General features: G+C 45.7%; 1 protein-coding gene across 2 annotated transcripts in view; it reads left to right on the forward strand.

Annotated features, from left to right (window-relative positions):
• Positions 1 to 16964, forward strand: part of Kcng3 (potassium voltage-gated channel modifier subfamily G member 3) — a 48004-nt gene that overhangs the window by 29788 nt on the left and 1252 nt on the right.

The raw sequence follows: 16964 nt of genomic DNA on the forward strand, positions 1-16964 counted from the left end.
ATCCCTCACTTGATGCCCTGTCTTTCTGCTGGAAGTGGGCTCTACAAGTTCCCGCTCCCCGCTGTAGGGCATTTCATCTAGGGTCCCTCCCTTTGATTCCTAAGAGTCTCTCACCTCCCAGGTCTCTGGTACATTCTGGAGGGTCCTTCCAACTTCCTTCCTCCTGAAGTCGCCTGTTTCCATTCTTTCTGCTGGCCCTCAAGGCTTCAGTTCTTTTCTCCAACCCAATACCAAATCATGTCCCCTCTTCCTGTCTCCTCTCCTCTTTCCCACCCATGTCCCTCCCTCACCCCCTCCCCTTTCTTCTCTCTCCCAAGTGGGATTGAAGCATCCTCACTTGGGTCCTTCAGCTTGTTGACCTTTTTGAGTTCTGTGGACTGTATGTTGGGTAGTCTGTACTTTTTTCTTGGCTAATATCTACTTATTATTGAGTATATACTGTGCATGTCCTTTTGGATCTGAGTTACCTCACTCAGGATATTTTCTAATTCCACCCATTGGCCTGCAAAACTCAGGATGTCCTCATTCTTAATAGCTGAGTAGTACTCCATTGTGTAAACGAACTACATTTTCTGTATCCATTCTTCTGTCATGGGACATCTGGGTTGTTTTTAGTTTCTGGCTATTACAGATAAAGCCGTTATGACCATAGTGGAACATGTCCTCCTGTGGCATGGTGTGGCATCTTTTGGATATATTCCCAAGAGTGATATTGCTGGGTCTTCAGGAAGATCTATTTCCAATTTTCTGAGGAACATCCAAATGGATTTCCAGAGTGGTTGTAGCAGTTTGCAATTCCACCAGCAATGGAGGAGTGTTCCTCTTTCTCCACACCCTCGCCAGCATCTGCTGTCACCTGAGGTTTTGATCTTAGCCATTCCGACTGGAGTAAGGTCATTTTGAGGTCAGGGTCATTTTGACTTGCATTTCTCTGATCACTCAAGACTTTGAACATTTCTTTAGCTGCTTCTCAACCATTCAAGATTCCTCTGTTGTGAATTCTCTGTTTAATTCTATACCCCATGTTTTGATTGGGTTGTTTGGTTTATTTGGTGGTTAGCTTCTTGAGTTCTTTATATATTTTGGATATTAGCCCTCTATCAGATGTGAGGTTATAACGTGAACATTTTTTCCCTAATCTGTAGGTTGCCGATTTGTCTTATTGACTATGTCCTTTGCCTTACAGAAGCTTTCCAGTTTCATGAGATCCCATTTATTAATGTTTGATCTTAGAACGTGAGCCATTGGAGTTCTGTTTAGGAAATTTCCCCCTGTGCCAGTGAGTTCAAGGCTCTTTCCCATTTTCTCTTCTATTAGATTCAGTGTATCTGGTTTGATGTGGAGGTCCTTGATTCACTTGGACTTAAGTTTTGTACAAGGAGATAAGCATGGGTCGATCTGCATTCTTCTACATGCTGACCTTCAGTTGAACCAGCACCATTTATTGAAAATGCTATCTTTTTTCCATTGGATGGTTTTAACTCCTTTGTCAAAGATTAAGTGACCGTAGGTGTGTGGGTTCATTTCTGGGTCTTCAATTCTATTCTATTGATCTACCTGCCTGTCTCTGTACCAATACTATGGAGGTTTTTTTGTTTTTTGTTTTTTAACAATTAAAGATATCACTATTTGCAGATGATATGATAGTATATATAAGCGACCCCAAAAATTCAACCAGTGAACTTCTGATAAACAACTTCAGCAAAGTGGCTGGATACAAAACTATAGTATAGCTTGAGGTCAGGGATGGTGATTTCCCCCAGAAGTTCTTTTATTGTTGAGAATTGTTTTCACTATTCTTGTTTTTTTCGCCTTTCCAGATAAATTTGAGAATTGCTTTTTTTATGTCTTTGAAGAATTGTGTTGGGATTTTGATGGGGATTGCATTGAATCTGTATATTCCTTTGGTAGGATGGCCATTTTTACTATGTTAATTCTGCCAATCCATGAACATGGGAGATCTCTCTACTTTCTGAGATCTTCGTCAATTTCTTTCTTGAGAGACTTGAAGTTATTGTCATCAGATCTTTCATTCGTTTGCTTAGAGTTACCCCAAGATATTTTATATTATTTGTGGCTATTGGGAAGGGAGTTGTTTCCCTAATTTCTTTCTCAGCCTGTTTATCTTTTATATAAAAGAAGGCTACTGATTTATTTGAGTTAGTTTTGTATCCAGCCACTTTGCTGAAGTTGTTTATCAGAAGTTCACTGGTTGAATTTTTGGGGTCGCTTATATATACTATCATATCATCTGCAAATAGTGATATCTTTAATTCTTCTTTACCAATTTGTATCCCCTTGACCTCTTTTTGTTGTCTTATTGTTCTAGCTAGCACTTTGAGTACTATATTGAATAGATATGGGGAGAGAGGACATCCTTGTCTTGTCCCTGATTTTAATGGGATTACTTCAAGTATCTCTCCATTTAATTTGATATTGGCTGTTGGTTTGCAGTAAATTGCTTTTATTATGTTTAGGTATGGGCCTTGAATTCCTGATCTCTCCAATACTTTTAACATGAAGGGGTGTTGTATTTTGTCAAATGCTTTTTCTGCATCTAAGGAGATGATCCCGTAATTTTTTTCTTTGAGTTTGTTTATATGGTGGATTACGTTAATCAATTTTCATATATTGAACCAACCTTGCATCCCTGAGATGAAGCCTAGTTGATCATGGTGAATGATGGTTTTGATGTGTTCTTGGATTCGATTTGCAAGAATTTTATTGAGTACTTTTGCATCCATATTCATAAGTGAGATTGGTTTGAAGTTCTCTTTTTAGGTAGGGTCCTTGTATGGTTTAGGTATCAGAGTGATTGTGGCTTCATAGAGTGAATTAAGTAGTGTTCCTTCTGTTTCTATTTTATGGAAGTTTGAGAAATATTGGTATTAGGTTTTTGAAGTTCTGGTAGAATTATGCTCTAAAGCCTTCTGGCCCTGGGCGTTTTTTGGTTGGGAGGTTTTTAGTGACTTGTATTTCCTTATGGGATATGGGCCTGTTTAGATAGTTTACTTGACCTTGATTTAACTTTGGTGTGCTGTCTGTCTAGAAAGTCATCCAGATTTTCCACTTTTGATGAGTATAGGCTTTTAGGCTTTTGTAGTAGGATTTGATGATTTTTTTTTAAAAATTTCCTCTGTTTCTGCTGTTATGTCTCCCTTTTTATTTCTGATTTTGTTAATTTGGATGCTGCCTCTGGGCCCTTTAGTTAGTTTGGCTAGGGGTTTATCTGTCTTGTTGATTCTCTGAAAGAACCAGCTTTTGGTTTTGTTGATCCTTTGTTCTTTTTGTTTCTACCTGGTTGATTTCAGCCCTGAGTTTGACTAATTCCTGGTGTCTACTCCTCTTGGGTGAATTTGCTTCTTTCTGTTCTAGAGGTCACAGGTATGCTGTTAAGTTGCTAGTGTAAGATCTCTCCAGTGTCTTTACCAGTACACTTAGTGCTATGAATTTTCCTCTTAGCACTGCTTTCATTGTGTCCCATAAGTTTGGGTAGGATGTGTGAACATTTTCATTAAATTCCAGGAAGTGTTATAGTTTGAGTCTTGAGTGCCCATCTCCCAAAGACTCACTCATTGAGGGTATGACCATTAGTTTATGTGCTATGAGAAGGTAGGCGACACAAGTACCCTGGTGGAAGGAGATTGGATCCTTGAAGCATGATCTTGAAGGACATTGACCTCCTTCTCTATTTTTTTTTTTTTTTGTCCTACCTTTTTGAGGTAGAAAGGCCTTCTCTCTCATATATTCACACCAACACTCCCAAGTAACATTCTCACAGGCCGGGGTTTACTTAAAATAATTTGCAAAGAGGGAAAGGGGTGGAGATAGACGGAATGAAACTGGATGTAGCTTGGGGTGAATGGGGTGAATGGGGCTGGATATTCGGAGGGTCATGGTACCATTCTTCCTTTTGGTTGTGTGTTGAGTTCTGCACTTCGGAAGCTTGGAGAAAAAAACCCATGCAATGAGAGAATCAAACCCATCCCTTTTGTGAAGCATTAAGTCCATCTCCAAGTTGCAGAGTTCCTAGCAAGAAACTTCCTTGGGTGTACTGTCTACATGCCCTCAGGTCATATGTTTGGGTTGACGATGGAATTATTTATCCCAAAAGGAGAGAGAGGGGAGGTGAGGGTTCTTAGCTATTTACCTGGCGTTTTTCTTAGAACATGCCTTGATGTTGGGTGGGTAGCCCCACTCTGAGGGCTGCGGCTGCAATCTTTGGGTGTCCAAACAGGAACTCAGTTGTTGCTTTGCAGAGGGCCATCAGTCCCTGTTTGCCAGTGGAGAGTGTGAGACCCACATTTATGTTGTCAAAACAGAGGACAGAGGACATAGGGAAATCTGCAGTTGGGAGGTGGAGCCTAGCTCCCCAGGGAGATAGCCAGAGTGTCTCTGTCTGAGGAGACAAGGGCAGCCATTGGAGATGGATATAAGAAGGAAGAGGTTTATCCCCTTAAGCCTCTGCACAAGGAGCCAATCACCACAGACAAAGGTAGCTTTTAAATCAACTGTTATCCTACCCCTGCCTGGGATCTTAAACTGCCCGCATACCCACAGAGCTATAATTACTGTTATAGCTTTGGTCCCCAGCTTGGGAGTTGGTAGGAACTTTAAGATCTGGTGGAGGACGGAGGTCTTCGGGGCCTGTGAAGGCCTGCCCTTGAATGGAATAGTGAGGCATGTCCTTCCTGCTTCTCTTTTTAATTCCTAGCTATGAAGCGGAAGACCTTTGTTCTCCGGTGAGCACCTTGCCTTGGTTGTGTTTCAAGGGTTCAGACTCAGAAACAATAGAGCCAGACAGCCAGGGGCCAAGGCCTGCAAAAAAAGGAGACAAAATAAACCTTTGTCTTTGTAAACCAGGCGGTAATTGTTACAGTAACCAAATGTCTTTGTAAACTGGGTGGTATTTGTTGTAGTAACCAATGGCTGACTTAGCAGACGTCATGAATAAACAGTCTTAAGCAATGGACTTAAAGTTACAAGTGTGCACTAACTCTAGCTGTAAGAAAACGGACTGCCCTTCAGCAGCTAAGAACAGTCTGTTCTAACAGAGGACCTGAGTCGGATTTTCAGCACCGGCACAGCAGCTCACAGTTGTCTGTAACTTCAGTTACAAAGAATCTGACAGCCTCTATTGAATTCAGAGTGTACCAGGTGCATAGATATACAGGCAGACAAAAACACTCATACACATACAATAAACGTAACTGAAAAAAAATTACGTGACACACTGGATGGTGTCATGGTGATCTGTTACAGCAGGGAGGAATGGCTGAGTTTTCTCAGCTCTGGGTGGGGATAAAAACTAAACCTGTCGGGCACATTTGCTGTCAGAGTTAAATGAATGGATACATACACGTTTAGAGGAAAGCAGTTCGCCGTTAGAGAAGCGCTCAACTCTGTTTATCTATATTTCCATCAGTGTGGGGCCAGAGATAACTGATGGAGATGTTTGATTTGATTTTTTTTTTTAAGGTATAGTCGAGAAAAGAGTTGAGTGTAGAAGAAGAGTCCATCCCCACTGAACTGATTGTGACAGAAAACACAAAGATATAGGAAAGACACTAGGTGATATGGCAGATTCTGGTGAGGTAATGGCTGGAAATTTTGTTACACTGTGTGCTGTTACACTACATCTGCCTGATGGAAACGTAATTGGAAGCCAGGTAGTGATGGTGGCAGTGCTCAGGAGGCAGAGGCGAGCGATCTCTGAGTTCAAAGCCAGCCTGATGTACGGAGTGAGTTCTAGGGAGGGAGGGAGGAAGGGGAATACTTCATTTTGTTCAAAGCTGGGGATGGCTGGGGGCAGCCCTCCCTTTTGCGGCTCTCCGAGGGTTGTCTGAGTTGAATCCACCTGCTGACAATTCAATCGTGATGATTGCTTTTCTATTTGGCTGTGCTTTTTATTTTTGAAAGCGTTTTTAAATTGGAAAAATAATGTGTGCACCCAGTAAAGCATTTAATGGTGAAAAGAATAGAGCAAAAAGTGAGTTTCCACTGAGCATCGGGGCTTGAGGGTTGCCCCTCGAGGACACTGTTGTTGACAGTTCCCTCTCCCCCTTCCCCTACCCATTCCCCTCTCCCTCTTCCCCGCCCCTCTCTCTGAGGCCAGGTCTCACTGTACAGTCTAGGCTGGTCTCAAAAGTCACCATCCTCCTGCTTCAGCCCCCCAGAGTGCTTGGATTAAGACATGTGCCACCACAGCTGGCTTTTGAGTGTGTCTCCAGTGCACATCCATGCACGCACTTGTAGCGTGTCATTTGTGCTGTTCTGCGCCTCACATAACTGCATCTTGAAGAATCTCCTATGTCAGCATACATCTTTCTCCTCGTGACTACATGGTCTAAGGCAAGGCACCTGCTCATGGCTGCATGATAGAAACCGGGGTCTTTATTTTATAATGTCACACAGTTTGAACCAATAATAACTTTTAGAAATATACTTACACAACCCGTCTCCTGCAGGTAGACATTTATATATCTTTATCCTTGTATTGTAAGTAATGGCCCTCCTCATACGTGTTCTTGGGAGCGTGTGGGTGCGTGTGTAGGATGAGTCCCTGAGTGGGTGGCTGGTGCTCCTGTGCAGTGTTCAGCTTATAGAGCTTGCCAACCGCTCTCGTAAGGCATTTGAACAATGTATGCTGCAACTCTCAGTGTGTAAGAATATATGCCAAAGCCTTCAAAGGATTCTGCCTTAGTCTGCTTCGTGCTGCTCTTGCAGGAGACCGTGGATTAGGCAGTTAATAATGAAGACTCAGGGGTCCATGTGTAGTCAGGGCATTCGTTCATGCTGCATTTTCCCACCAGGCATTGCGGGTAGAAGGGCAAAGAGAGAACAACTTCCAGAGAGCTGAACCCACTCTTGTGATAGTGGCTCTTCAGCTTTGTGTGTGCTTGAAGAGATGTGTGTGTGCAGGTGTGCGCCCCTCCACATGCATGTAGGGGCCACAGGCTGACATAGGTGTGTGCATGAGGAGGTGTGTGTGTGTGTGTGTGTGTGTGTGTGTGTACACCTCCACATGAATGTAGAGGCAGAGACTGACATTGATATGTGAATGAGGAGGTGTGTGTGGTCAGGTGTGCACCCCTCCACATGTATGTAGAGGCAGAGGCTGACATTGGTGTGTGCATGAGGAGGTGTGTGTGGTCAGGTGTGTACCCCTCCACATGCATGTAGAGGCAGAGGCTGACATTGGTGTGTGCATGAGGAGGTGTGTGTGCAGGTGTGCACCCCTCCACATGCATGTAAAGGCAGAGACTGACATTGGTGTGTGCATGAGGAGGTGTGTGTGGTCAGGTGTGTACCCCTCCACATGCATGTAGAGGCAGAGGCTGACATTGGTGTGTGCATGAGGAGGTGTGTGTGCAGGTGTGCACCCCTCCACATGCATGTAAAGGCAGAGACTGACATTGTTGTGTGCATGAGGAGGTATGTGGTCAGGAATGTACCCCTCCACATGCATGTAGAGCTCAGAGATTTTCCTCTGTCGTTTTCTACTTTCTCCTGCCACTGTTGGTATTAATCCATTTACAAAGGTAGAGCCCTAATGACACATCCCTCCTAAAGGACCGTCTCTGAGACCGTTGCAGTGACAGTTCAGGTGAGTTTCAGGCAGGAAGCCACAGCCCCTTCTCTTTGCACTCAGGAAGACATTAAAATGATCTCCTTTTGTGAGTGAAGAAACAACTGTGAACGGCCAAGGGACAATGATAGTAGGAGTGTAATGACGAGTCTGTGATAGCCACGGTTTATTGAGCATCTAGTACATACCAGGGCGTGTTCTGGGCTCTTAGTTCCCAGGCTTCTTGTCCTGTGCATGTTAGGAAGGACTTGCCACCAAGCCATGTCCCCACCTAGTTGCCCACTTTGGCATACTGAGTTTTATTCCGGTGCTGCTTCGCGCGTGTGTGTGTGTGTGTGTGTGTAAAACCCACCACTCTTTTGAGGTAATGTAATATAAACTAAGGAACAGCAAGCAGACCACCATCTTTTGTCTTGCTCTGAAAGGTGGCGTGGCTCTGCAGTAAGGTGCCAGGTTACGGCTCCGGGTTAAGTGACAGGGTGTGGATTGGAATCCCATTACTGCCCATTTATTTTTTTTAATTGTGGTTTTAAAAGCCCACATATCAAATTTTACCTTTTAAAAGACATTTTAAAGTGTACAGTTGAGTGGTGCTAAGTAGTCTCATTGTTATAAAATAGACTTTCAGTACTTTGTCAACCTGTAAATCTGAAAATATATATATATCTCAAACAGTTCCAGCCTCTGCTACCCACAATGCCTCTCTGTGTTTTAAATTAACTATTTAGTTTCCTCATATCAACAGACTTGCATTTATCCTTGTGGGTGCCTTAGTTAAGGTTTTCTTGCTGTGAAGAGACACCGTGACCATGGCAAATCTTATAAAGGCAAACATTTCACTGGAAGTCCCGCCCGTTATCATCACGGTAGGAAGCATAGCAGTGTGCAGGCAGACATGTCGAATCAGCCAGAAAGCGATTGCACTTCCACACTGAGCAAGTATGAGGAACCCTCAAAGCCTGCCCACATAGTGCCCCTCTTCCTCCAATAAGGCCACACCTATTCCAACAACACCACACTTCCTAATAGTGGCACGTCCCCTGGGCCAAGCGTATTAAATCCACCACAGTGGGGTTCAGTTATTCTTACTTAGCTTAAAGTGCCGGAGGTTTGCACATAGCAAGCATATAGCTAGCATACATAGAATTTTCTTTCCCTTTAAAAGCAGGACAAGGGGCTGGAGAGAGGGCTCAGCGGTTAAGAGCGCTGGCTGCTCTTCCAGAGGTCCTGAGTTCAGTTCCCAGCAACCACATGGTGGTTCATAGCCATCTGTAATGGGACCTGATGCCCTCTTCTGGTGTGCCTGAAGACAGCCACTGTGTACTCATAAATAAAATAAATCTTAAAGTAAAGCGGGCCAAGGCTGGAGCGGCGGCTCCCCAGGTGAAGGGCTTGTGTTAAAGTCACGATCTCCAGCACCCATGTCAGAGCTGGGCACAGTGTTGTGTTACCTCTAACCCCAGCACTTGGTGTGGGTGGGGACAGGCAGACCCTAAGCTCTCTGGTCAGTCAGTGAAAATGAAGGGACAAGCTCTAGGTTCACTGAGAGACCCTGCCACACAAAACAAGGGGAGTAGTGACCTAGGGAGACCCGATGCTGCACTCTGGCTTCCCACGCGCATTTGCACAGGCTGAGTACGCCTGCTTACACGAAGCTGGACGATGTTCCTGTGAGTCTGTGAGGATCGCACGTGCTTTGTCCTTTCACAGCGGTGAAGCTGGTTCTTCCTTCACTTTTCCTGGAGGAAGCACTCTTTTCCCATAGTAGATGCTCCGTCTCATGGTCCCATTCCCACTGTGCGGCAGCCGTGCCAGGCCTTCATGTACACCAGAGTCACTTCTCCTGTGCGGGACAGGTACCTGCTGTGTGCTCGCACGTGTCTGATGGGGAATGACTCGGAGGAAACAGTCAAGCAGAGAGCTCTGGGCAGCATGAAAACTCTGACTCCATAGGCGTTCAGGTTAAACGTGATGATGCCTGCGTCGTCATGACACTGAGAACCGGGCGTAGGCCTGCAAGATTTAAGAAGAAACACACACTCGGGTCATTTGTCTTAAGAGAATGCCGTCCGGGCTTTACTGAGATCTCCTTATATACCAGAGGCAAAAGCAGTGGAAAAATAATAAAGCAGGTGAAAATCCCCAACCAGGAAAACAGGAAAAATCTGGCCCCAACACAGGGGCGTAAACAACTTCTTAACGACAACAAGCTGGAAGGCTCAGCGAGGGGGAAGGGCATCATGGAAAGTCCCAGTCCCAAATCAGGGGCTGAGAGCAGCTGCCAAGGGTGTAAACAACTTCTTGCCATAGCAGGCTGAAAGGCTCAGCAAAGGGGAAGGGAAACACTCCAAGGTAGGGCCCAACAAAACGTTTGTCAGAACTCAGCGAATGTAGCTTAAAGTGTGAGCATTTCACTGTATGAGGTTTATATTAAAGAGGAAAAAAATTAAATATCAATTCCAGTACTCTGAGTTTTGGGAGTGGGGGAATGAATTGATGTCTGCACTAAAAATGACATTAGTGTCAACTAACCTGGACTCCTCAGAGCTCCCAGAGACTAAGCCACCAAGGAACAAACATGGGCTGCTCTGTGACCCTGGGCACATGTTTAGCAGAAGACTGCCTTGTCTGGCCTCAGTGGAAGAGGATGCATTTAATTCTGTGGAAAGTTGGTGCCCAGGGAAGAAGGATGCTGGTGGGGATGGGTGGGCAGGTGGGGGGAGCACCCTCTCAAATGCAGGGGGCCGAGAGGGGGTGAAGAACTCGGGGAAGGGGGACCAGGAAGCATGCAACATTTGGAATGTAAATGAATAAAATAATTTTTTTAAAGTGGGGGGAAAATTAAGATGGGTTGGAGAGATGGCTTGGCCATCAGAGACTAGGCTCACAACCAAAAATATAAGAGATTAATGACCAGTTAGAGAATTGGCAATAAGTACTCTCAACATATTTAATTAAGATAGTCCTTGAACCTTGAGCTCAAAGTTAGAATGCTTGCCTAGTGTGTGCAAGACACCACAGTGCCAAAACCAGCACACAGATGTGTAAGTAAAATACTTACCTGAATTTTGTATGTTTGAAAAGTTTTGGTAATAAAATGTTGCAGGGAGAAGATGAAGAGAGGACCCGTAGGCTGTGACCTTCCCCCTGACTGGCAAACTCTGGAGGTCTTTGTTCTCTGGTAGGATGGAGACAGGTTCTGGTTAATGCAAAAGAGCACTGTCTTCCCTTAAGAGAGCCTTTGTGTCACTCCCAGAAGTGCCGCCTGTTGTGAAAGACAGACCAGCAACTAGTGATGGCTGGTGTTTTTGTAGGTAGTGATGAGGGTCCTCCAGGACCAGAGAGAGGAAGACTTTAAGTTGTAACAGTGGCCATTCATTTTCTAATACTGTTACAGAGTATCAGACAGATGTTCATGTGACTCATGAATTTCCACAGGGAATTAAAAAATCATAGCCCCGGTATTCTGAGGCCTTCAGGCTTCCTCTCAACATGGTAGAGGCGGAGACAGAAAATTGGCCCATTCTTCTCCTCTCATCAAGGCCCCACTCTTGAGATAACAAACTGCTTATGAGCTGAGAAGCCATAAGCTTGGTTTTGTGTGTCAGCTTGACACAACTTAGAGTCATCAGAGAGAAGCCTCAGTTGAGGATATGCCTCCAAGAGATCTAGCTGTAGGGCGTTTTCTCAACTAGTGATCAATAGGGGAGGGTCCAGCCCATTATGGGTGGTGCCATCCCTGGGCTGGTGGTGGTCCTGGGTTCTGTAAGAAAGCAGGCTGAGCAAGCCACGGGAAGCAAGCCAGAAAGCAGCATCCTCCATAGCCTCTGTGTCAGCTCCTGCCTCCAGGTTCCAGTCCTGACTTCCTTTGTTGATGAACAGCAATGTGGAAGTGTAAGTCAGATAAACCCTTTCCTCCCCAACTTTCTTTTTGGTCACGGTGTAGGTATAGACAATATGGTTCGGTCTTAGGCCGTAGAAACCCGAACTAAGACACCATAGAAATGAAGATATAGATGCAAACCATTCCATATTAACAGTGGACACTGTCATAAAAATCATTAGTGTAATGTGTTGTTCATATAGCTCTAAAGACCTGCAGGTCTGGGTTCTTGCCTGTGCCACTGAAGTCCCGGTCTTGGTTTTGCCATTCCTAATGGGGATATAGGGGGAATAATCCTAGATTTCTGGAAAGGGTTACTCAAGATGTCTGTACAGTGCTTAAACGAGTATCCCCCTGAAGGGCCTCAGCAAGTTGGGAACGTTTTTTATTAGCAACACAGTTAGAACAGGCTTCCAAGGCATGCATCCCCAGTCTCATCTCAGTTCTGTTTGCATTTGACGGACGTAGCATTCAGAAGTGCGTCATTGTTTGCCACACACGCTCGGCAAACAGTGCCGACTTTCCCCACAGTTGTTGGTGTGTTGGTGAGAGCCGTTTGGAAGCCTTTGGAAGCTGGAGGGATCTTGGCAGGCTTCAGGTGTTTGTTGATGGAGGTTGCCTTGGCATAGTCTTAGGAGCTTGGGGTTCCTGGCTGACTCATCCCTTCAGAGTGGATCTAGAGAGAATTCATCCGACTTGGGGGGCAGGCAGTGAAGCCCCCAGGACCTCATTCCAGACAAGCCTGCCTCTTTGAATTCCCTCACCGAGAGATTATCCCACATCATTTGAATTTCCTCTGTTTTAATCTAAGCAACTTTGGCTGCTGGTGGAAATAATTAGTCAGAAAGTGTTCTGGTTCTTTGGGCACAATTAGGAATTTTGCTCTTCTGAAAGTAATAGATGTTAGGATTTTAGAGTTGATGGGGCCCCAGGACCATCCAAACACTGGTACTTGGTGGGTGGGGCTCACCCATCAAAGGAGAAGAACATGGGCTTCCCGCACCCTGCTCACATCTGGTGGGAGAAGACACAGTCCACAGAAAGCAAATCAAAGGACTGAAATTGTTACTGGTTGTTTGCCCTTTACCCAAAGCCTCCAGACCAAAGGTAGTTGGGATTTCAGATTCAGTAATGTTTCCAACTCCGTCGTGTAGTAGGTTAATCAAAGGTAAACCCACAGTTCACTCATGTTTCCTATGTATCGTATGCACATAGCCTGGAGGTGATCTCATGCAGTACTTGTAGAGTTCCTGTGTTTTAACTGTGACCTGTTGTATGAGGTCAGGTGTGGGGTTTTCCATGTTGAGCATCATGTCAACGCTCCAAAAATGTCCCAATTCTTTTTTTTTTTTCTTTTCTTTTCTTTTTTTTCCGGAGCTGGGGACTGAACCCAGGGCCTTGTGCTTACTAGGCAAGCGCTCTACCGCTGAGCTAAATTCCCCAACCCCGCAAATGTCCCAATACTTGAACATTCCCGGCTTCTGGTTCCTCAGATACAGATTGTTATCCAGTACTACAGTGTCTTCCTGCAGTTCCTTCTGGGTGCACGGGTTACTGGAGTCCCCAATTTATTGCCATCCTAGGATGGCAAGCACAGTCGAGGTCCCAGAGGCTCAGCGCAGCAGACGTTTAGTAACTGATCCTTGCAGGGTCCAGTCTGGGTCTGGGTGGGAAGTACTTATGCCCCACACTGCACGGAGAGTCAGAGAGGAGAGCTGGTAGAGGTCCCACCATCCTGCACCGAATCCTTCAGAGTAAGTGGCTCCCAGACTATCTCAGTAGGGCAGGAATGCGCTACACCCACGCCCACACCCCACCCCACACCCCCCCCTCGGTCCTCGAGACCTTGCTGCCCATTGGTTAGAACAGGTCACATGACCTTGCCAGTCTCAAGGAGTCTAGAAATATGGGGAACGAGTGGGACATTTTACGAATGTAACCAGGTAGGCATGAAACTGTGTTATACTTGTTCAAACAGTGTCTTTGGGATTCCCATCTCTTCCAAGATTTATGACCTGCCCAGTTTTCTAAGCCCCCAGATTTACTGACGCCTTCATGGCGGCAGCTCCGGTTAGTCTGGTGAGGACAAGGATGCTTCAGTCAATCTAAGAGTCCATGAGTAGAACAGCAGATCCACAGGAGAGAAATGGCAGGCCCCGTTGTGATGTCATCTGCTTGGCTCCCTCACCAGAACATCAGGTTCCTTGACTGTTCTGGCGACTGTGTGTGGTGGACCGAAAACACTGTCATTTACCCCCAAAGAGACAATCAAGGTCCTAATGCCCAGGCTGGGACCTGACAGAGCCATTTTAATTCCGTCATGACCACTCGGCTGGGCCAGTGTAGATGAAGAAAGCATGAGCTGATGCAAACTGGATTGGCTGTGCCCCAGAGAGACCACGGCCACAGAGAGTAGTTTCATGTCGTTAATACATGCCATTGTTTTCCCCTCCAACCATTCAAATATATATGTACGTATATATGCATGTAAAAGACTGCCAGGCAGCAGAGCTGTTGTCTCTCCTGTGACAGATTTATAGGCAAAGCCTGTGGACAGTTTTCCAAGACTGAGAGGTAAACAGACTTGCTCTGACAGTCTGTGTGCCCTGAGGTATCCCCGCCATGTGTGCGGATAGATTGAAGGCCTGGAGCAAGCGGCATAGGTCACGGCAGACTGTTGGCACATGAAAATATCCCCAGCATCCTTTCAAACCAGACCGTGCCTTCTGGGTCAGCCTGGCAGAGCTCTCCGGGTCCCATGCTGCTTCACTTTGGGGTGCTGTAGGCACTGTCGGTGTTGCGGGTGGGAGGGGAAGTTAGTATAATCTCTGTGGGGGTAGTTGGGCGAGATCTAGCAAAAAATGTCTCCCAAGTCTAGGATTTACAGAAATAGGAACTGATGGAGAAGCAAAGATACTGGGCTGGGCCTAGTCAGTGGCCCATACTTGTAACCCTGGACAAAGGGTGCTGAGGCAGGATTGCTGTGAGTTTGAAGCCAGCCCGTGAGAGCCTGTCCAAACCGGAAACTTGTTTTGGGAGTCAGGGATTAGCTGCTGCCTGCCTGAGATAGGCGTATACAGACATTCAGGCATTCTGTAGAGCCACATTTAAGCAGTAAGCGAGCTTTTACGTTTGTTTTGCTTTTAAGTTAGGTAGCTCTTGGACACCTTCCTGATCCTTCTGCCTCCCAGTTGCTGATACGCGTGTGCCCAGCTGGCCCAGATGGCTCTTTCCCTAATGTGTATGCCCTCCTTCCTTCCCTCCCCAGCCCACCCTTTTTCTCCCCACCTTCTCTCCTCCATTTATTATTTACTTAGATATTTTTTCATATGTATTTTTTTATTTTGGAGGCAAGGTCTCAACATGTATGTCCTGCCTATGCCGTCATACCTGACAGTAATTGAGAAAGCTCAGGTGCGGGACCGATGGTTTAGCCCAGCGGTTCTTAACCTTCCTGATGCTGTGACCCTTTACCACAGTTCCTCGTGCTGCGGTGGTCCCCAACCATAAAATCATGCCGTTGCTACTTCATGACTGTAATTTTGCTACCGTGATGGATCGTGTGTAACTATTTGATAACGTAGGGTTTCTGATATGCGACTCCTGTGAGAGGGGTCTTGACTCACAGGTTGAGAACTTCTCATCTGCTGTGAAAGTGTGGGGACCTGAGTTCAGATCCCCAACACACGTGTAAAAAGCCGATTGTAGCTGTGGCACGCACGCACGCACGCACACACGCACGCACATGTAATTCTAGTGCTGAAGGGTGGGCAGACACAGAAGGATTGGGGGTGGGGGCTTGCTGGCCTCTGGCTTTGCCCTAGGTTCATCGAGAGATGGTGTCTTAAGGGAATAGAGGTAAAGAGTAATCTATGTAAACGTACCCCCCATTATCTGTGAATGCACCCACATGTATACATGTGCCCTGCCCATCCCCCCCAATCAGATCAAAAAGAAATGATCCCTAAGAGACGCTTGGGACAAACACTACAGAGATTTATTTATATCATACATAAAATAACTGCAAGAATTCATAAGAAACTACTTTATTTCTTGCCTCCCAGGAGGGTAACTGGTGACTTGGAAGCACAATGAGAATGACAGCCTCTGTTTTTAGAGTCTTCTTGTGGCTGGTCCCTATCTTTCGAGCCATGGTGATTCTTCTTTAGCCTCCATGCTGCGGGGCCTACAGGCACACATCACCATGACAGCAGTGGGGTCTACAGGCACACATCACCATGACTGCGGGGCCTACAGGCACAAATTGTGCCTGACTAAGATTTTTCTTTTTGTATTTTTTTGTTATGTGGCAGATACCAGTCCTGAATTCCCAACCTTCTCGTGTCCACCCCACAAATGCTGAGACCACAGACATGCGCAGGCGTGCCTGGCCACTTTGTAGTTTTGAACCACATGAATATGAATACTTATTAAAAAAGTAAAAAATTAATAAAGTTGGTATTTGTGGCTCTGGAGAACCTCATAATAAGGTTATGGTTGTTATGGTAATAACCTGGTTAGTTGAATTCACTCATTTTTTAAGTGCCATCCAGGGCAGCTTGGGTTCTGTGGAATGGTCTCAAAGTGATTCCTTTTCTAGTGTTGTCTGCTTGCTTCCATCCACTGCCTTGGTTATCTGAGGGATAGACTTTAACTTTAACTTTAAATGATAACTTTAACTTGGAATTGCAGTCTTTAAGTCAGTTTACAGTTTACCTCTGGATTAGCTGCCCCTCCCAGGTCAGGCTTCCTAACCAGTATGCTAAGATCGGGCTGGGGGTGACCATAGCCTTCAGGTGGCAGCCTCTTCTAAGGAGCCTGCCCCTTAGCTCTAGGATGCTCTGCAAATATTACTTTTAACACGGGCAGCGGTATAGGACATTGAGAAATACTGGCTCTGTGCAAAACTGTATTTTAAAACTATACTCAGAGACTGAGGAGATAGCTGGGCGTCAAGAACACTGGCTGCTCTCCCAGAGGATTCAGGTTGGATTCCCAGCACCCACATGGTGGCTCATAACTGTCTGTAACTCCAGTTCCAGGGGGTGTGATGCCCTCTTCTGGACTGTGTGGGTACTGCACACATATGGTGCGCATATATATGTGCAATGTGTGCAGGCAAACAGCCATACACTTAAGATAAAAATAAATAGATCTTAAAGAAACCTATATGCTACATAAAAGTCGTTGTGAAAGTAACAAACCACGTAGTTATGGTCTTTGGGGAAGATTGCAGTACTGGTTTGGTTCAGACCAGGAATCATTCATCTGTTTTTCAGGCTGAGGGAGGTGGACATGGTACTCCCCTGCAGTGGGTATCCATGCAGTTCCTAAAAGCTTCCCCCAGCCACGTGTCTCCCACACAAGCCTACTTCAGGGTAGGGAAGAGTCACATTTTAGGACATGTTCCACCTTGTGGGAACAAAACCTTTCCTGTCCCACCCTCCGATGATAAACTCATGGTTGGGGACCATTGTTCTCAAAGAACACGTG

This window comes from Rattus norvegicus, chromosome 6 (genome assembly GCF_021556685.1).
Source record: "Rattus norvegicus strain SHRSP/BbbUtx chromosome 6, alternate assembly SHRSP_T2T, whole genome shotgun sequence".
NCBI lineage: Eukaryota > Metazoa > Chordata > Mammalia > Rodentia > Muridae > Rattus > Rattus norvegicus.